Source organism: Cyprinus carpio, chromosome B20 (genome assembly GCF_018340385.1).
Source record: "Cyprinus carpio isolate SPL01 chromosome B20, ASM1834038v1, whole genome shotgun sequence".
Lineage (NCBI taxonomy): Eukaryota > Metazoa > Chordata > Actinopteri > Cypriniformes > Cyprinidae > Cyprinus > Cyprinus carpio.
The window spans coordinates 28398568-28421103 of record NC_056616.1 but is presented as its reverse complement, the minus strand read 5'-3'; the positions used below and the strand labels follow the sequence as shown (position 1 = coordinate 28421103).

The 22536-nt window shown below is 37.0% G+C and overlaps 1 pseudogene; it reads right to left on the bottom strand.

Annotated features, from left to right (window-relative positions):
* Positions 1 to 374: 374 nt before the first annotated feature.
* Positions 375 to 11619, bottom strand: LOC122140984 (annotated as a pseudogene).
* Between the last annotated feature and the right edge of the window lie 10917 nt (positions 11620 to 22536).

The following is a 22536-nucleotide window of genomic DNA, read 5'->3' as shown; positions in this document are numbered from 1 at the left end:
ATCGATGGTGTCTTTTTAAAGAACACCATACTACAAGACTTCTTTTTATTTAGGACAATTTTGTTTTTGTAAAACCAATCCTGTAATGTGTTAAAGTCAAGCTGCAGGGAGGACCTGAATATATGAAATATCAGAATGAGAAGAGTAGATAATGTCATCTGCATAAGCTGAATCGAGGAATGTAAACAAATTTTAGGAAGGTAATTAATAAATAAAAAGAAAAGCAGAGGATATATTAAATATTTAATATATTTATAAATACTATAATAATATATATAAATAATACTAAGATAAAAAAAGAATACGAAAACATTCCACTATGCCAAATAAAACTGCAAAAAATAGATAAATAGATTCACTGAAAAGCTAGAACATCAAGTAACAGACCTCTTCATAGTTTTGGGGGACAGGTCTTTCTCCAGGTCTTTGAGAGACAAGGTATAGGACTCGGGGGGCAGTAGTCCGTCTCCTCGTCATACGCGTGGTCAAGCAACGTTCTGGCCCAGGTGCCCATGTCGTAAGGGGGCAGCATGCCACCCAGCTCAGACGGCAGAATCTCAGGCAAGATCAGCTGGTGCAAGCTGTTCAGATTGTTTCCATGCATGAAAATCTAAATATACAACACATAAAATATTGTTATTTGCCTTGAAAAAAAAAAAAAACTGCAGCTTTTACTGTTTTTTAATCAGTGGTTTGCACTAAATTTTGTTGCATTGCATTGTGCATTTTTTTTTTTTTTTTTTTTTTTTGCATGAACATCAAAAGCCTGTATATTTTTGTGTTTATCACATCACATGTACATAAACAGAAACAGTTAACAATTCTATGTGATAAAAACTGATTTTCAGAAAAGTCTGAAAATTAAAAAAATACTCTCACCCTTTTTCTTGTTTTGTCCTTGAGGAAAGGCCGGATGACTGTGTACAAAGCGTGGATGTACCAAGGTTGGTTGACAAAATGAATCCCTCCAAACCTTGCTGGAAAGCTATCCTGTGGGTGGTAGAAAAAATAATTAAATAAATAAACTAAACATATATTATTGTATTTAACATAACATATATTATTATATAAATAATATTTTATAAAACTTTCAAAATTACTATTAAAACTATTAGAATTGTGTAGAATAACTAAAACTGAAAATAATATAATATATTTAATAAATAATATTTTATAAAACTTTCAAATAAAACTGAAAATAATATAATATATTTAATAACTTAAAATGAATCCAGACTGTACACTGAAAAAATAAATGGTGGTATAAACAATTTTAATTGCTAGTAGACCATAAGAAACAACACAAAATTGTGTGTGAAATGGGAAATATTGAAATAGAGAAACTGAAATAGTATATTCTTGTAAAATATACTCCAATAATCTTTGTTGTAATTACTACTTGAAAATGTACAGTGTGTGCGATTTTATGTAAATAAATGTTTATGCATATTTTGTAATTGCTAGAGTTTTGTGTGGAGAAAAAAAAATTCAGATTACATGGGACACAACATGACCACCTCTCTCCCCTACAACCTGTTACTGATGCTCATATAGTACCTTGAGACAATTTCATGATTCCACAGAGGATTACACCAAAAAGCGGGCATAATTTCCATTTCTCCCAGTCTCCCGATAAAAAGTTTATCACACTGCTGAAGTTGATAAATACCTTGCTGTGTTCACTAATCTGCCCTGAACAGTAATCCATATTCATAAAGCTGACTGCAAGGGTTCCGGGAAGCTTCATAATGATGCTGTCTTGCGGTTGTTCGCTAAGCTCACAAAAATCAAGACACACGTAATGAAGGTAAAGACTTACAAGTCCCAGGTAACAGAATGTAAACTTGTGTCTAGATAAGTCATGAGAAAGAAGCCCCTCATGCTTACACAGCAATTATTTGAACAAAAATACAGTAAAAAGTCATATTGTGACTTTTGCAGAGGATATATTAACATGATCTTTACTTAATACCCTAATGATTTTCGGAATAAAAGAACAATCGATAATTTTGACCCATACCATGTATTTTTTTTGCATTAAAGAAAAATCATTAATGTTGATGCATTGTTGGATTTTGTTGTAAATGTAGATTTTTTGTGTTTTGGTGATTTAATTTGTGTTGTTTTTGTTTACTGACAGTTTACTGCTTCTCATTGACTCTCATATCATAACAGAACTGTGTTGTTGGTGCCACTGGCGTAATGCCGATGATGGACAGCTGCAAGCAAGCAGGCCCCCAGGCCAGTGTCCGGCGGCAGACCGCAGGCGTGTGGGCATTAGATCTGGCACTGGATCTGACACAGAAGCAGGTGATGGTGCAAAAACATGCCGATTGGTTCAGAGGAGGGGCTATAAGGCATTTGCCAGCAGGTGGTGTCGGTACACACGATGATATCTCTGTTTTGAGACTCTGCTTCTACTGAGCGAGATAAAGGTCTAAGCTGCATTAAACATGAATAGCTAAACTCTGGTGTGAGCTGGTCCAACCCGACTGATCTGTGTCCCTGTAGTGTGACAGTGGGAGGAGACAGAGGTAACGGGGGGGCTGCCATAATGCTCTTTTGCTGGATTCTAGAATTCACATCGTCTGATCCTGCAATGCTGAAAAAGCATTATTAAATGTTAGACATGAGTTTTCAGGATTAAGCTGGGGCTCACTTCTACAGCCTAGTGTGCTGAATTGCAGTTTACACTAAAAAGTTGTAGATTTCACTCAAAAAACTGCTAGTAAATTTTACAATAAATTGCAAAGAAACTGCAAGTAGCAGTGAATTAAACATGAAATTTTAAAGCAGAAAGACTGAAATATGTACTCCAATAATCTTTGAAATACAGGAAATTTTTTTTTTTTTTTTTTTACAGTTTACTGTCCAGCTCACTTCAAATGCAGCATCCCTACAGAAATGGAAAATCTCTACATAGGCAGCAACTAATACAAATCATACAAAAACTGACAGGAGCTGAATAATGACGCGGTTGTTCTCGCGGTTGTTCTTTCATAATTAATGAATTTGGGCAGATATTGAACTGAATTGAAACAACACTGAACTAAAGTGAGCTGAATAATGACTACTGCCTTCTGCAGCGCCGCTTTATAGCTTCATGAATAAAGTCATGCTTGGTACACTGTTTGTGCACTGAGCTACTGACAAAACAGTAATTGATGAGAAAAATGTGCAGCTTTATATGCATAGTTGTCACTGTAAAATTTCAGGCCAAATTATAAAAAAAAAAAATTCCAGGAGTGGAATTTAAAAGCATCATAAGTTTTCGTTATGGATTGTTTCTACACTCCTGCATAAAAGACTTTCTAAAGAAGGTCACCACAGCAGAATGGAAAGCAGATAAAAAACAGATTTTTGTTAATGTCAAGGTTTTTACACGAGCTACTCATAAAAATTATAAAAGGGATTGATCTGGGTTTTATGCATAATGCTCCTGTTTTGGTCAAGTGATGCACTCAAATGACTTGTTGGAAAAGGCTTTAGTTTGCTTGTATTAGCTTTAATTCAAAGCCATCAAGCAGCTAACATAGATTCTGGCAGCAGGTCAAATTGACTAGAAAGGAGTAGAGCCACAGGATAATTGCTCTTAAAAGTGCCTCATCATGAAATCAGGAACCATTTAAAACATCAATCTGCAATGTTAAATAATTACCGGTTTTAAACCGTGCCACTAAATTACAGTTTATCAAAGAATGGCTTTGCGTAGAGCTTTTATGGGGGTTGTTTTAGTCTCTGTATAAAATGATGGACTGCTGATTTCATCTGTGCATTTTGTTTCAGTGGCTTGACATGAAACCTCCATCTCTTTTCTTGTCTGGAGTCACTGATGATGCACGACTGAACTCCAGCAAGGTAATTGAAAAAAAAAAATCCATTTGCTGGAGTCCTTTTGAAAGACATAGCCTGAGGAAAAGCTGTTTTTTTTTTTCATGGTCCCCTTACCAAATAATACATATCAGTCAGAGTCAGTGAGCTGTGCTAGTTTCAGTGACAGGATTCCTGGATATGAGATCTGATTTGGTGACCCTAAAATACAAATAGTCTTCTGTAGCCAGATTTTTAATCTATCAGCATAAAATGTGGTCCACATTCTGGCCTATTCTGCTCAAGAATCGTTTACTTTTTAACAACTGTTTTCTGAAGCTGAGGCTAACATACAAACAGTTAGCATCCTGTTAGCAATACTTTGTCTAAAACTAAGACAAATTAACCATAACTGCGCTAACCAGTAATACGAAGCTTCACGCTCTGACACATACCATTGCTCACATCAATAATTGAGCTCTACAGGAGACATTTTATCTACACTTGCCAGATCCAGCCCACTGAGCTTAGAAAACGCAAGGCCGCTAACACAAAGACGAAGCTCCACTCACTAGCTGACAGCTCTCCTACAGATCAGAACAGCCCCGTTATAGTGCGATAAACAGAGCGCGACCATAACTGTGCCACTTTGCAGAGAGCAAAAAAATTAGTCTAACTCCAGTCCTGCAGGCCCAGATATGTCTAGTGCTGTTTCCCAGATAAGCAAGATGCGTAGAAGCTCTCTGCTTTCTGGGAGGCAGCAGTGGATCTTAGCATCCAGATGAGCCAGTCGAACCAACTGACATGAGAGATGCAAACATTTTCCATGTGCAAGTTGCTCTGTTGATTGAATAGGGACTGAGAAGGGCCCTCTTCCCTGGATCACGCTTTGCTGTATTTGCTTATGGGACAAAGACTGCTGGGCACTATAAATATTGCACAGACCTCATGCCCTGAGCACATAGCTGTTCAAGCAAAGACAATGAACTTGAATGAAATCTCTTTGGATTGGGTAGAGCAAATTAAGAAGAATGCATTGGTGTTAATTTAAATCATTTAAAGCTTTATACTCTTAAAAATAAAGTTTCTTTATTCAATGATTCCATGAAGAACATTTAACATCCATGGAAACTTTCTATTCCACAAAAGGTTCTATATAGAGGGAAAATGTTCAATGTTCTTTAGAGTACTAAAATGTTCCTGTGCAATGAGAACAAAATGGTTCTTTTAAAAACCTTTATTTCGTAGTTCAGCCAAAAATGAATATGAGGATGAGTAAATGATGACAGAATTGTAATTTTGGGTGAACTATCCCTTTAAGAGAAGTTACATACTTTAAGAGACATTACTTGTGGCAAAGGTGTAATGCTGGTATGCCACTGAAATGAAATGAAATGAAATGAAATGAAATGAAATGAAATAAAATAAAATAAAATAAAACAGCACTCATAGTAATATTAAAGTAGAATAATTGCTAATACTCCTACAACTGACATCAGTCCCAGACAAGCAATAAAAAAGTTCACACAACAAATAAAATAAAATAAAATAAAATAAACTGCACTATATAGAAGGTTCATCAAAATAGTCAAGTTGTGTTTAATGAACTGTGTCTGCTTGTCTGTATTCAGTTTTGAACTAAACTGCATACACACAGCTAATACCAACCAAAACAAAACAAATAAAATAAAATGTTTTAAAATAATATAAAAATTATTATTATTATCATTATTATTAATGATGATAATAATAACAACAACAATAATAATTGTTGCTGATACTCCAACAACTGTCAGTCTCAGCAGTAAAAAAACCTTCACAGTGCAAATAAAATGACTTTTTTATGGGATTTGCAACAATGTGATGCATGTCAGTCTGTCAGGACAATGAACTTCTTGTGCTTTCTAAGATGCACTTTCAGTGCCCTACATAGAAACACGCACATACGGCCCCAGTATCTGAGTGACATGAGTGCGTCTCTCTCTGTGAGCACAGCCCATCTGGAGGGTGCATAGCATGGCGGGTTGGACAGGTTGCCAGGGAAACTCGGCATGGGGTGGGCTGGGGAAGATTGGCCCATTGTGATTGGCTGCCAAGCGTGGGTTATTTCTCAAGACTAAGAGAGACAAAAGGCATGTCCAAAGCACAGAAGCAAACAACAGAGGCTGGAACAACAAAGCACTGCTCCAGGAAAGCCAAGACCACTTTCTCTTACTTCTATTCTATTGATTTTGCTAAGAACAGCCATTTTCTGTGCATCAAGTGTTCTTTTCTGAACCACCATTTGCTAGGGAATGTATATGATAGATGCATCTACTGTAAATTGAATAATAAAAACCATATTACCTCAAATAACACAAAATGGCCATTGCCTGCAAACCACGAAGATTACTGGGAAGAATCCATTAGTTCTTTTTTTTAACCCTGTTAAAACACATGATAGTTTCTGGCACACAAAAAGGTATTTTCAATAGCAACAGATTCTAGTTCATCAAATGGATTCAACAGAAAACAATAAAAATTAGCAGAGAACATAAGGGACTTATATATTCTCTCCTCTTCCTTCTGTCCACATTCTTCAATTCTTTCTGTTTCTGTCACTCTGTCTCCCTCTGTCATATGTGTTGACTCAATGATATGACAATAATCTAAGCTAAAACACCAAAAAGCACTGAGCCATCAAAAAACGGTTTTGATGCTTCATTACATTGCTGATTAAGACAGGCAGATGTCCATATGAACAATGCCATCCATCAGATGATGACCTTGCACTTTTGGGTCGGAGAGCTGTGCGATTTTCCCCTCAGGCTCTAAAACATCATGTTTAATGACTCAATGTACATACTGTGGGTCTGTCAGTGTCAAAATACAACCATGGGGCATCGCACCTCTCATTCTAGCATTTATCTTCTGACCTATAAGCATTCAAGCATTTTGCTCTTCAAAAGTTAAGATTTCTTCATGTTTTTGAAAGAAATCTTTTTCTTACCAAGGCTGTATTTATTTAATCAAAAATGCTGTAAAATGTGAAATATTATTACAATTCAAAATAACTTTTTTTCTGTTGTAATACATTTAAGTTAGCATTTATTCCTTTGGTGGCAAAGCTGAATTTTCAGCAGACAGTTTTCTTGTCTTCAGTGTCACATGATCCTTCAGAAATCATTCTAATATTCTGATTTGGTGCTCAAGAAATATGTATTATTATTATCAATGATGAAAACAGTGCAACTTAATATTTTTGTGAAACCATGATTCATTTTTTTTCAGGATTCTTAAAAACTTTTAAGTTGCATTAATATTTGAAATATATATATATATATTTAATGCATCCTTGCTGAATAAAACCCATTAATTACTTTTTTTTTTAAAAAAAAATCATACTAACCCCAAACTTTTAAACAGTAGTGTATATCTGTAAATGCATGCATTCAAGTCGCTTTATGTAAATTTTCAAAAAGTAAAAAATCAGGATTCCTGTAAATATTTACATATGTAAATCCTGACTTCTGCTGACAAGCTTGCTGCTGAGGACTCTTTTGAACTGTAACTAATTAGCTGTGGCTGTTTTCCTTCAATCTACGCTATTGTTTCCCTTTGAAACGGCTACAAAAGCGATGTCCCACTCAACGTGAACAGCACATTGTGGATGCAAGATGCTAATGGCGGTGATCAATTATTCACCAGCTAATCTGTCTGAAGAGGCACTGGAATGTGGAATAGGCTCATCATGGACCCGCATTAATATTCAGTCAACAGGCCTCACTCTGCACTGCCTACATGTCACATCAGACCCAAGCCCTCCTCAAAGGAGTGATGTCTAAATGAGAGCTTTCAAGAGGCTGCTTCTGGAAATGGATGATGTCTGTGTGCAGATAAGCTATTGTTAAATGCACAGTGACCATTTTATAGCACAGTGGACTATTGCTGCTCGATTATGTTTAGTAGTGATGTTAAAATAGTGGAAGTCGTACATTTTATGCAATGTGAGTGTCTGTGCAAAACACTGCGGTTGCTAAAGTATCTACTGTGTATAATATCTGGTGCATTTCTGTGCAGATTGTCATTGGGTCAGCTCCCATTCATGTTACTCACAAAGAGAATGGCAAATGTTTGACAGTTGAGGGATTCCTCTACAAGCACCTGTTCAGCCTCACACATGCAGAATTTCCCTATGCAGTTCCCATTATTCAAGCCTGAAGCACACTTTATGAACATTAAATATTTGATGTTCCATTGCTGCCAAGAACACCCATTTAGATGCATGAAGGTACAAGAATGCATTGTGATATCCATGTTAATTTTTCGATATAAACATTAGATTAAAAACAGACAAGAGTGTTACCTGCAGGCCCTCAATTGCCAATCTCAGCATGCTTGGAGTTAACTTGGAAGCTTGCTTGAAAGTGAAGTTACTCCAGTCAATGATCAAGACAAATCCATTTACTTGTAGCTCGGGGTCTTCTATCATTGCCTCCAAAGAAAGTAAAATAGCTCGCAGAATATCCACAAAAGTGTACCTGCAGATAAACACAAGCCTTTAGGAAGATTTGCAAACAAACTGTAAATGTGCACTATTTTTTTAATGACACATGACATTTTCTCATATAGTTACTGAGTAAGTTTGCTTCGTAGCAGTCAGAATTTGTATTTAAACTTCTACAGGGGTTTACATTTCCCATAATGCTGCAATAAATGTAACAAATTAGGCACAACTTGACCCTAGTGTTCATCACACATTGTTCCTCTGAGAGGATGCCAAAGAACCCTGCCATCCGAGGCAATGGTGCGACTGGCATGAATTCAAAGGCTGTTTGATATGGAATCGACCACTATGTACTCTCCAGTCTAAAGAGGTGAGACTAAACACCAACAGTTAGCAGCATGAATTCTCACAACATTAAAACAAATTACATTTGAAGAAATGCATATAACATTTAAGTAATCTTATCAATGCACTGTGCCTAAACAATTGAAAGCATATATTTATGTACTGCCATTTAATCATCTTTGTAAGAAACAAATCTATCAAGGCGTTTAACTTTAAAATGTTGCTTCAGGCCAAAATATGTCCATAGTAAAGATTCCTTTGGTGAAAAAGTCTATCCCCTGTTGTCTTCTCAAATCAAAATCCACCAAAGCATTTGTTCAGAATGGTTTTGGAGTGTTTTCACTTGTAAGTACTTGATATGTGCATATTCCTCTCCTAACTCAGTCCTCTATGACTTTTTCACTGGAGAAAACAATAATACAGATAGAGGACTCATATTTTATCCAGAAGCAACTTTTTGAAGTTAAAGACATCATATTGATGGATTTATTACAAACATGCAGCTTTTTGCTTCACAAAATGATAATCAATGGACTGCCATTGTGTGGATTGCTTGTGGATTATGTTTTTATACATACTCTCATTCTGACGGCACCCATTCACTGTAGTGGATCCATTGGTGAGCCAGTGATGTACAGTACAAATCTGTTCTAGTGAAGAAACAAACTCATCTACTCATCTACAGTATCTAGGATGGTCTGAAGGTGAGTAAGTGAGTAAAGGTGAATTATTCCTTTATGTGTCCAAAGAATGTTGAGGCCACTGTATATTTACTGAAGTCTTGGATTTGCGGTATAAATTCATGCTGAGTTACAAAGGAAATAGAGAAACTATAGGCTACATTTAAGCTCACATACTAGTATTTATGTTACAGTTGATACACACAACCCACAATACACTTACTGATAAAATAAATAGCTTGATTACACTTTAAGAAATATTATTTATTTGATTTCGTAATGTGCCATTTAGTAGAACACTTACATCACATTTATTGCATGGACAGTGTCCCTGGAGTAACCTTAGATGAAGTGTTTTACTCAAGGACACATAGATGATAGATTAACCCTTGTTGGATCTGAACACTCAGCCAAGCCTAGGCTGTTAACCACTAAGCTGAAACATTATTAAAAGAGGCTATATATGGGTACTTTTTTAGTCTGAATGAACTGTTCAAAAATTCATTAACAAATGCATAAATACCTCCTATTTGCCTAATCAAAGTCAGTGTATTTAAACACTTAAACTGTCGTGACTGTATGCCAAGGTTTTTATATATATATATATATATATATATATATATATATATATATATATATATATATATATTTTTTTTTTTTTTTTAATGAGACAAATCATTTTGAGATTTTGATCACTTCTTTAAAATAGAAGATAACAGATACAAATATTCCAGGAGTACTTGATGTATTTATGTTGTCATACAGTAAATAAAAACACAATGATGATATATATAGGATCACCATGTAAAATACAGGTTAAAATGCCCCCCAACATTTAAAATGTCAACTGGTGGACACCATCCATTGGAAGGGTACATCAAATTTACTGTAAAAAATTGTATAAATGTTCTTTAAACGTATATGAAACCAAAATCAAATTTCTAAGAATTTGTTTTTTAACATCTCAGATTCTTATTTGTCATTGACCCATATAGAAATAATAACATGGAATATGTGTTACACTGTAATGTTAAGTTTAAATAAAAGGTGACACTGCACATCCCGTAATGGCTCAACATCATGCTCTAGTGAATGGCAGAAGACTTGTGCTGAAAAGACGGCTCTGACAGTGCGCGTCATTACCCACGATTAGCAAAAATCCAATAGCACCCTACCTGCTCTGATCCCAGTTCGCCGCGAACAGAACCAGAATCTTCCTCCCGTATCTATCCAAATTGGACAGAACCCCAGGAAATCCATCCTTCAGAGCCTGCTTGATTCCCGGATCGGTGGCCTTGAGGTTCTTGAACATATCTAGGTTCTGTTGCCGGTACTCAAAGTACTGGGCCAGGAGGCGGAAGGCCTCGAAATGGTTAAATTTCCGGGCTCTAAGAAAGCGCAGGATGAAAGCATCATCTGTCCTGAGAAAGCCAATGTCTGGACGGGTGATGATCATGTCCCTCACCTCCTGTATGTCCTGATGCAAAGTGTCGGGGTTCTCCTTTAACTCCACCTTGGCTTTCTCCAGGGTTTCTGGAGACAGGCCTGCCTGTAAATGAGTCATTGTCCTTGCACTGGACCAAGACTGACTATACTGTACTCTATATACTATCACTATATATTCCCTAAGTGACTGATGATAAAAATACCAATCATAAAGAGCCCTATTACTGCAGTGCTTGCAAATAAAAACCTGACTTTGGAGATGGTCCTGAGTGTAAGCTACGACACTGTTAGTTCACCTCATACACTCCTTCTGAGTTGTGGGTTTATTAATGCTTGTTCTGCAAAGTAAATTCACATACATTCATCTGGTCGTGCTCATCGATTACATACGTGTATATGCACGTATGGCTTAAGCAGGCTGAAATCGTCTTAGTTTGCGTATGATCAAATCTGAGGCGTTCAATCGACTACAGATCCCACCCCAAAAGCATCTAAGAACGAGCATCACGGTTAAAAGCGCTGCTCTATCCTACCATCGTCAAGCGGCCAGGCAATGCGGCACCCTGCAGCATCTCTCGTCATGAGTCTCCATTTAACGCGCATTTCTAATGTTGCCGTGAATTGGAGTCCGAGCATCCTCACGATCCCAGTCTCTCTCAGCGCTCGGTTTCCATCATATACGTCCTTCGGAGGAGACGATATGGTGTCGGTCCGGGTCCGTATGGTTCCGGTGATGTGGTGGATGGTTTACGTCAGTGCTGCTGCTGCTGTTGCTTCGCTTTGTTGCTGATGAGAGTGACTTCAAGCATCGCTCCGGTGATACAGTCTGTCCGTTATCACATGGCGGAGGAGGGGAGAGCGCTGTATCCCCCCGAGACCCACTAAATAAAGCTTTGGCCATTTTTTTGCCATTTGCCAGAATTATTTTATGTTTCACACACATAGTGGTATATGCATATTTTTTCTTATGTAAAAAAGTACAACAGTAATAATAATAATAATAATAATAATAATATTTGCTGTTGCAATTTAATGTGTAAGTATTTAATCTACATCATGCATTTAATCTTTGTTTTTTTAAATATGCCGTCGTCCTCAACTATAATAATAATAATACATTTACATTGTTGATAATTATAATAATTATTAATAATTATATTAATAATTAATAGTTGCTGTTGTCATTTAATAAAATTATTTAATACAACCTACATTATTATGAAACGTATCATGTGTCAGTATTTAATCTATATCATGTATTATATTTTTAAATATGCCATCTCCAAACAACACCAATAATTTTATTATTATTCTTTCAAATAATCAATCATAATTTTTATCAACATAATTATATATAATTATAAATAATAATTATATATCACTAAAACACTGTAAAATATGAAAGTCCAGGTAAGCTAAAAATATGTTTCATGTGATAGCAATTATCTGGCTTACTTAATCAACCTGACTACATTAGGTTACATCAACAGGGTAATTATATGGACCAGATTGGATAGAAATAGCCCCTTAAGGGAACATTCACATATTTTCATTTCATATTGTCGTTGCCATTATTATTTTTGTTACTTAACGTTTAATCATAGTAACACTCTTTTATTATATAAATTCCGCAGTAACATTGATGTTGATTAATTTTTCCTTCTCTTCATCATTCTGTCCATTTTTGTGGAGGAAGGGCATTGTGCCTAAGGGCTATTGCTTATGTGTCAAGAAGCCTGGGCCTCCTTCACAAGGCGGGGCTTTGTATTCAAATTAGATGCAGGTAAAGTAGGTGTTTGTTGTGATGTGTTCTGCCATAAAATAAACAAATGCAGAATTTCACAGGTTAAACTAGCAACAGTCAAAGCAGTGGAACAGATCATATTGACCATCTGAAGATTAAAACACATTCAGAAACAGAAGCCAAGCCTTTAGGCTATCTGTGACCATCCACTAGTTCAAGCCTGCAAAGCACTCAGTCAGTCTAAAATGCATGAACACAAACAAATGTTAAACTGAAATGCACAGACCACTGAGGACACATATATATGCACATATGGTCAAACAAAAGCTTGCACACACACTTACAGGCAGGTACTTGACTGAGTGCAATCAAAGCCCTCAAGCACCATCTGTGATGATGCAGTCTCTTTCTATTCTGAGTGGACTGATTCTGTCCTTTGGCTATGATTTCATAATGAAAACCTCAGTAACAAGGCTTTTTTTGTGGATTCTGATGAATTATCCTTAAAATATATATGTAAATGAAGTCTTTTTGAGGCCTGCACCTCTGGACACCATTAATTTCATTTAGGTTATTGCAAATTTCCTAATATTTTACCTTTCTTGCACATTTATTTTGTCTATTTCCCTCATTACTACAGAGACTATTTTACCCTCATAATCACGTTTTCATTTTAACCCTCTGAGACACAGTTTAAAACATCTCAATGTTAAAACATGCTAAATATCCCATAATGGGATGGGATATCACATGAGACAGACCCATAAATAAATAAAACAACAACAATAATTTGTAACTATTATTATTATTAATTTAATATTAATAATAATAACATTATTATTGCTGTTATATCTGCCTAATAAAAATAATGATGTTATTATTATTAAAATTTTAAATATATAATTACATTTTAAATATATATAATTATCTATTGAATTATGGTGATCATTATTATTATTAAAATAAATATATATATTTTTTAGATATTGTTATGTTTAAATTGGTTCAATTTGTTCAAATTGGTTTTGTGTTTTTACTTTCTATTATAAGGCTGAAACAAGAGTCAATGGTGACTGATCCTGGATCAGACACTGTGTGGAGATTATGAAAGTCCTACAGCTGGCTAGGTGCTGGTGGGTGGGGTCAGGCAGGCGGGACAGGATAATGTCACATGTTCAGGTGGGGGGAGGGCCGAAGGGTTGGTCACAGCTGAGCTTGGAGGGGGAAGGGCTCCCTAGAGACGCTAGATGGAGGGACGATAATTACATTCAGCACTCTGAGAGATGTGGAGGAAATCAAATGAATAGACCTGCTTGCATTTGAAATGACCTTTGTTGCAGAAGAGCAGCTGTCAGTTAAAATGGGTCTGGCTTGATTGTTTTCCTGAAGTAGATAAGGGGTTATGTCCTTGTTTTTTTTAAAGACAATGCAATGTTTCAAAGAGCTTGAAAGAAGTATGATGTTTTAGCATTATGCAATGTTTATCTCAAAGAACACAGCATGCAAATAGTGCTATAAAAAGGAAAAAGGCTCTTAACTAACAGGTGGAAGAAAAATTTAAAAAAAGTATCTCCAGCAAGACATTAACACGGGTCAATTCTCCTTGATTTGATTACTCAGAGGCATCAAATCCCAACCTCATCAAACAGTGCTTTCAGCACCACTGGACAGCAATATTTTTTAGCCCTCAGTGAATGTAATGGATTTGGGTTAAATTTGCAGTTAATAATTAATAAATATCAATAAATAAAAATGCATTTTCATGAAGATTATTGTTAAATTTAATTTACTTAAGAGCTTGTATAAAACAATTAGTATTTTTACCTGCATTTTCAATTCAATTCTTAAAGCCACAAATACCTGCTAAATATATCAGTTTGTAATTTTTTTCAGTCTGATTTTTCATTTTTTAAAAGACATTAAAAAAAATTTAAATCTGAAAAACAGAATTAATGATCTTATGATGTTATTTGAAATAAAAGTGCATAGAATCACCAAAAAGGTTTTAAAACATTTAGAAACAGCTACTGTGAAACTGTATTTGAAATTAAAGTACACAGAATCATCCGTAAGCTTTCAACATTCAGCTTTGTTGCTTCAAATTATTTAAAGAGATAGTTTAAGAATATAGAATATCTGTATATATAAATAGGCACAAGAGAAAACCACTGGTGGTACAAATGCTACATATCAAGGCAACGTCCAAGAGCTTATCGTTCAGGCCAGATGGTGAGTGCATGTGCCCTCAGTCTGTCAAACTCTCTGTAACACATAAACAATGGTTAAACTCTACAACACTTCACTCTCATACTAATTTGAATCCTTTTTTAATTAAGTTGATAAACATTTATCATGGGTTCACTGATGAGCTATGAGATTGGGTGATTAAACTGCTGCACTCAGTGGGAGCAGCTTGACTAGCTGCTTTTGTTTATCCTGAATGTTATTTAAATGGCTTAAACTGCAATCGTTTTACTAGTATTTGCTAATATACTCAAAGAGTTTGTGTATAATGATATTTCGAGGGGGCAATACGTTACAGTACTGGCATAACCCGTAATAAATTACACACCAGATGGTCATCTGCCTCTTAGCAGTGGCATGAGCTGTTCCTAATGATGACATCTGGGCAGACGCACAGTGTGTTGTATGGTGAGACGAGTTCAATTATACACTTGTGATAAATATCCAAAACGCCTTTTACATGTTGACAAATAATGTCATGTTTAATTATTGCATGCATATGTGGAGTTCATTTCCCCAGTGTGGCTCTTTGTGTGGTATTCAAACAAAAATTAACGATCACCTTAATGAACTCACCTTTGTAAGTGTTATTTAACAGAATAGGGCAACATTCAGCATTTACAATGTTCACGTCACATAGGATGATGAACTAGAAAGACAGAAGGAATTGAAATGAAATTCAAAAGAAATCAAAGAACTGTATAATTTTGTTAGTCCAACCCAAGTTTTCTGACAAAACTTACATGTACTGATTAAACACTTAGCAATATACTGTCAAAACAATTAACACAGCCATCACAAATTTTTAATTTTGCAACAAAAAAAGTCAACCATATTGTTTTAACGTAATTAAATAATAATAATGGATTTAATGATTAAATATTGATGCTTGACTCAGTAGAACTTTCTGGGAAAATAAGTGTTATTCTGACATGATCAGTAAAATTAGAGAAAATGTTTGAGTTTAATTGATAATGATAACTAAATTAAATATTAAAATAGAATGTTTAAAATAATAAAACAACAATAAAACAATAATAATAATATTAAACTTTTTATTAAAAATATTATTATTACTATTATTATTATTGCACATTTTAAAAATCAACACTAAAAGTTGAGAAATCCAGTTTATATACAGTGCAGGGAGAGGCAAAAATCCATAAGGGCTCCCTGTACCTAAACTTTTAAAAAGAAATGTAAAGATTTAAAGACAACTAAATATCATTTTATTTTAGTTTAAATTTAAAAACATTCTCAATTAAATTCTTAAAGGGACAGTTCACCCAAAAAAGATTTGGTCATTAATTAAAATTCGGTCATTAATTACTCACTCTCATGTCGTTCCAAACCTGTAAGACCTTTGTTCATCTTCGGAACACAAATTAAGATATTTTTGATGAAATCCAAGAGCTCTCTGACCCTCCACAGACAGGTAGTAAGGGCATCCTTAAAATAGTCCATGTGACATTAGTGATTCAATTGTAATTTTATAAAGCTACAAGAATACTTTTTGTGTGCAAAGAAAACTAAAAATTTGATTCACTTTATTCAACAATTATTTTCCTTCGTGTCACCCTTACTAAGTTTCTGTGCCTTGATTGTGGTAGTGTCTTTGAGGTCTAGGGAGGGTCAGAGAGCTCTCAGATTTCATCAAAAAAAATCTTAATTTGTCTTCGTAAAAAGAACGTAGGTCTTTACAGGTTTGGAGCGAAATGCGGGTGAGTAATTAATGACAGAATTTACTTCTTTTTTTTTTGGGGGGGGGGGGGGTGAACTATCTTTTAATGGCACAAATCATTGCTACAGAGGGCCTACAGTATATAGTAAATACAAATTGATCATTAAGAAACTAAAGTTTTTGTCCTGTGACATTATGATTCATGCTGTACTCAAATATATCCAAAATCTGTGTCTGAGTTATGCAATTTACCATAGCCATTGGATATATGTAGAACAAACTGCAAATAATTTGATCAATTGATCTTGCTGTTTAATAGCCTGCATGGTGGTTGTCTACTTGACCAGATGATGGCAGTATTGTGCTACCACTGTGGATCAGTGTGTGGGCAACAAATAGGTGGATGCAATTTACCTTCTCTTCATATGCGCTCCATGTGTCAGCTGATGCTCCTATAAACTGTAACAGATGTCATTACACAATAAAACACTGTAGAAATCACAATGAACCTCCTCATACTTTAACAAGACAATGCCTTTTAAGTCATAAACAAGGTATTTACTGAAAGATTGCACATATTGTGTTATACTGTATATGAGGGTCACAAAAATACTATTATTTCTCTGGAAGAGAAAGGACTTTCAAGGGTGAGACAGTAATAAAAGAGAAGCATGTATTAAGCCAAACTGCCTTTTCATATCAGTGTAACCTTCAACTCCAGATCACCTCAGGAAAAGCGACGCCTGAATGCAGATCTGGCCATGTGGAATAAGTCAACGACGCTGTGTCCCACTCTCAGCTCTGCTATTTTGTTTATCATACAAAATCCCGATGGTGTATTAAAATTGCCATGAACTCTACTAGTCCAAAATGCAAAAATAATAACATGACCCACCATTCAAAACACCATTCATATATCAAACCGCATGACTTCTGAAGACTTTTTCTTCTGTCAACATTCCTAACAAGCCACATTCTGAGTCAGACATATTCCTTTTTGCTCAGCCTTGCTTTGTTGCACATTGTATTTACTTGTCTAGGCAGCATCTCTGAAGGTCCAATGAAAACTTTGTAGTGGTTTCATTCTTTGCCAGAATGCCTTTCTGCAATCACAAGCATAAAATCAGGGTGAGACTTGCATGGGCATCGACTGACATTGATGTCACGCCCAAAGTGAAAGGCCTGTTCTGGCCTCTCAAAGACATGAGAACAATCAGCTTAGGATTCAATAAAGTTTGAAACACTACTGCTGCCCTCATACGGGTTAATAAAGGACAAAGTTCCAAAAGAGACTAAAGGAAAACTGCAGTTGGGTGTGTTCCCTTCCCTCTTCCACCAACCCACCCTTGTTTTGGAAGGGTTAACACAATCGTTAAGGCTTTCTCATTTTGTCTGGCTTAAAGCAGAGAGCTAACAACTACACAATCTTTAAAACTGCACAGCAACAACCTAGCAACCACTACATTATTTAAAATAATTTCTAATAAATATACTGCATGTATGTGTGTGCATGTGTGTATTTTTATAAGGAGACACACAAATCGACATCACTACACCTTGGATTAAAATTCTTTACATTAATCTGGATTTTGAAACAATATCTGGAAAAGGACAATGACTAAGGACCCAACAGACCCTGCACCAGAAACCAAATGCAATCAAAAAAGCCAAAAGGAATATTGGTTACAGATGACTATTTGTTACAAAGGACCAAAGTTAATACCATTTCTAAAATCTGTCACCAAGTATTGTATAACAAACTATTTTTCAAAAAAGAAAAAGAAGTTTCACTCCTCAAAACAGACAACAGTGTTACAGAATATATCAAGGCCTACCTTGTTGCCTGACCATGCGGCCTACTTTTCAGAAGTGAAATAGGAAGGTGTAAATGTGACGGGCCAAAACAATAGCAAAGAAAATTCATACCCAACCCCTCAAACAGGTGCTAATGGCCCATAACTCCAGGCCCATTGGAGAACAATGTGTGGAGGCTATCCCACTAAGGCCCCGTCCACACTGAGACACGTTTAGCTGTACAAAAACATAAACAAACACTGAACAATTGTCTTTTTATTAACTAACATTAACACAGATTAATACATGTATTGTTCCATGTTCGTTTGTATACCGCGCACAAGGTTTATGCGCATAGTCCAAGTCTTCTTCTCCATTTTTAGTGTATCTCTGTGGCAGAATTACAGCGCCACATACTGGTCTGGCATGTATACTACATAGTTTTGTGTCAGTTTTGTGGTTTTGTGTGGATGCAGATATTTCTTGAGACAAGGGGGAAAAAAAGATCAGATAGGGAAAGCTCTGGCTCCGTGTGGACATAGCCTAATCTACCCAAAAGATGTTTCCAATAAAGCAGCACGAAAAGTCTACAAAAACAAAAGCTCACAGAAAACCCAGAGACTTTATTTGCAGACGATCAAAAATACAGCAGCATTAGTAACCTAATCTTCTACACCAACAGGCCCCATACATGGCACAAGGCCATCTTCTCATAATTCTCCAATGCAGCAAGAAAGCGCATCTGTGGAGGTTTCCGGCTGAAAGTAAAAAATGAGGAAGACATAACAACCATTAATGTTAACATATACAAAACAACAGGGATAGTTGTGGTGAAGAGCATCCATGGGCACTTTGAACAGAACTTCTCCAAAATCAAAGAAAGAGCACAACAGGAGCCCAAAAACAACGAGCAACTCCCCACCCCAGAGGAACCAGACAGAACCCTAGCTCCTTACGAGCAGGTAGAACAGAAAGACCCTCCCAGCTCAGAACAAACCAAAGACCCCTATCCACACTGCTATTGTACTGACAAGAAGGATAAATTCACAGCACTAGAAACTGAACTGGTGCAGCTCAGAGAGATGATCATATCTTTCCTCACTGCCCAAAGCACAGACCAGCCCAGCAACAACACCACAGTCAAGCACAAAGACAAAGACGACTTCAGGAGCAAACTGTCCTTACTACAGGCTGAAGTGAAGCAGCTACTGCAAGAGAGGGACAAGCTAAAGGCCCAACTAGCAACACTGGATTCCCAGCTCACACAGCAGACACAGGGCCACTGGGCACTGATAACAGCCCTGAAAGAGGAGATGAGAGAACTGAACGAGGAGAAAGAACCCATCGCAAAGACCTCACCCCCACAGAGGACACCCACCACACTGACCACAACTCCCAGAACACAGTAGCAGACCCCAGCCAAAAACCTCCTTCCTCACCAAACCCTCTACCCAGCTCACAGCCAGCCTCAGAATCAGACACTTCTTCAGCACCCACGGAACACACACAAAAACCAGACACTGTTCTCATAACTGACTCAAATGGGAAGTTTATAGATGAGAAGAAGCACTTCCCCAAACACATAGTGGCCAAACTCCGGTGCCCAAACACCCATAGCGCCCTCAAACTGCTGGACGTGGACAAACTTGGGTCACCAAGCCACATAATAATTCACACTGGCACAAACGACCTGAGAACACAACAAGAAAGAGTGGCGACAGCACTACAGAGGGTGGTTGAAAAAGCCACAACCACCTTTCCAAGTGCAAAAATCACCATCTCCACACTGCTGCCATTAAAGGACTTCCACCCAGATACAATTCAGCGGGTGAATGCAAACCTCTCCAGAGCCTGTGCACTCCAACCTCACGTACACCTGGCACATCACGCCTCCCTGGACCTCACATGCCTCTACAACCACGTCCACCTGTACAGAGCCACTGTTCCTGCCTTTGCAAAGACATTAAAAGATGTTGCACTAAACCGTATCATCCACACCACTCCCAGAAACAGCAGAGCTAGGCGGAACCCAACCAGACCGGGAAACAACCGCACAGCACCAGAAGCAGGCCAAAGAGCCTCCTCAAAAACAAAGCATCCTCGTCCAGCACCTGATCAAAGCCTGCGATCAACTCTCTACCCCATCCACAGACCAGAGCACAGCCTCTCCTGCCTACACCCCCCACCCCGCACATTCAGCAGAGCCCTGGCAACCTCAGCTATGCCCAGACAGTAACCAGAAACCCCACACCAGCAACCGCACAAGTCCCAACAACTGTGCTGAAAGACATTCACCAGATGTTCAACCTGATCTGCTCACACATACTGTCCTAGGACAAAACCTACCAACGGAAGTAACATCCCATGGATAACAAAGCATTTATCATATCATGTTGGAATATTCAAGGCCTGAAGTCATCTGCTTTCAGACTAAAAAGCAAAAACACAGACTTCACCACAGAAATAAAAAAATTCCAGTTTGACCCACTCTATTAATATTGTTAAAACAGGCCAATTTTATACATGGATAGAAATGAACAGGTCCATCACCTCAACGGAGAAGAATCTTCCTGTGTGCAACATATATCCCTCCAAAAGAGTCTCCCTACTTCAACAAAGACAGTTTCCCCACCTTAGAAGGAGAGATCAACTACTTCCAGTCACAGGGCAACATACTGATCTGTGGAGACTTAAATGCCGGAACAGGTGAAGAACTGGACACACTTTATTCCCAGGGAGACAAACACATACCAGGAGGTGACATCCTTTCCCCACCAACACAAACCCCAAGACTCAACCATGATAAAACAACAAACAAAAATGGAACACACTTTCTATAGCTGTGTCGTGCACTGGGTCTGTACATACAGTAGTCAACAGCAGACTGCGAGGAGATTCGTACGGTAGGTACACTTATAGCTCAGTGCTGGGTAACAGTACAGTAGATTATTTCATCACCGACCTAAATCCAAACTCTCTCAGAGCGTTCACAGTCAGCCAACTAACCCCACTGTCAGACCACAGTAAAATCACCCTCTAGCTAAACAGATCAAAACCCAACTCAGATGCATCAAAACAAACCCACCTCCACACCCTCAAACACACATACAGATGGAAACAAAATAGTGAAGATACATATCAAACCGTAATTTGTGAACCAAAAATACAAAACCTATTAAATAATTTCCTAGCTACGGCATTCCTACACAACACTGAAGGGGTCAATATAGCAGTAGACAGGATGAACCAAATATTTGCAACTCTATCTAACCTAAAAACCACACACACAAAAAAAATTAAAATAAACAGGGAGCATGTACATGAAAAATGGTTTGACAATGAGTGCAAAAACCTTAGAAAAGAAGTAAGAACTTTATCAAATCAGAAACACAGAGATGCTGACAATGTAAACACACGCCAACTCTACCACGAGAACACCCTAAGAACGAAAAAGAAACAACATATACAAAATCAGCTAAAAGTAATAGAACAATCTCTAGAATCAAACCGTTTCTGGGAACATTGGAACACACTAAACCAATCTTACCATGAAGATTTATCCATCCAGAATGGAGATGTGTGGATAAACCACTTATCTAACCTTTTCAGCAATATAGACAAAAAAAAAAAACCATGAACAAAACTCACTATACAATAGAATGTGTTCTAGAGTCAACCATTAAAGAGTACCAGAACACCCCAGATTATCCTGTTACACTAGCTGAACCGTGCAATAATATACAAACACTTAAATCCCAAAAAGCATGTGGTATTGATGGCATTTTGAATAAAATGATTAAATGCACAGACAAAAAATTCAAACTGGCAATTCTTAAACTGTTTAATATCATCCTGAGTGCAGGTGTATTTCCCAGCACCTGGAACCAAGGCCTCATCACCCCAATTCATAGCGGAGACAAATTCTACCCTAATAACTATCTCGGAATATGTGTAAACAGCAACTTAGGTAAACTCTTCTGTAACATCCTAAACAGCAGACTCCTTCATTACCTTACTGACACAAATGTCCTGAGTAGATGTCACCCACAAATGAGGGTCTACGGCAGCACCTGGATCTCCTCCACACCTTCTGTCAGACATGGGCCTTGTCAGAGAACCATAAAAAGACTAAAAGCTTGATATTCCAAAAAAGGGCCAGTCATGAAAACCAACATCGACATAAACCAACATAACATTGGACAGAAGCAACAGCTCAGCAAAGTAAATTAGAATGCTACTGGTCTCTAAACAGAGAATGTAAATTGGCAGAATACCTAAACACAGTGGCAGACCCTAAACTAAGAAA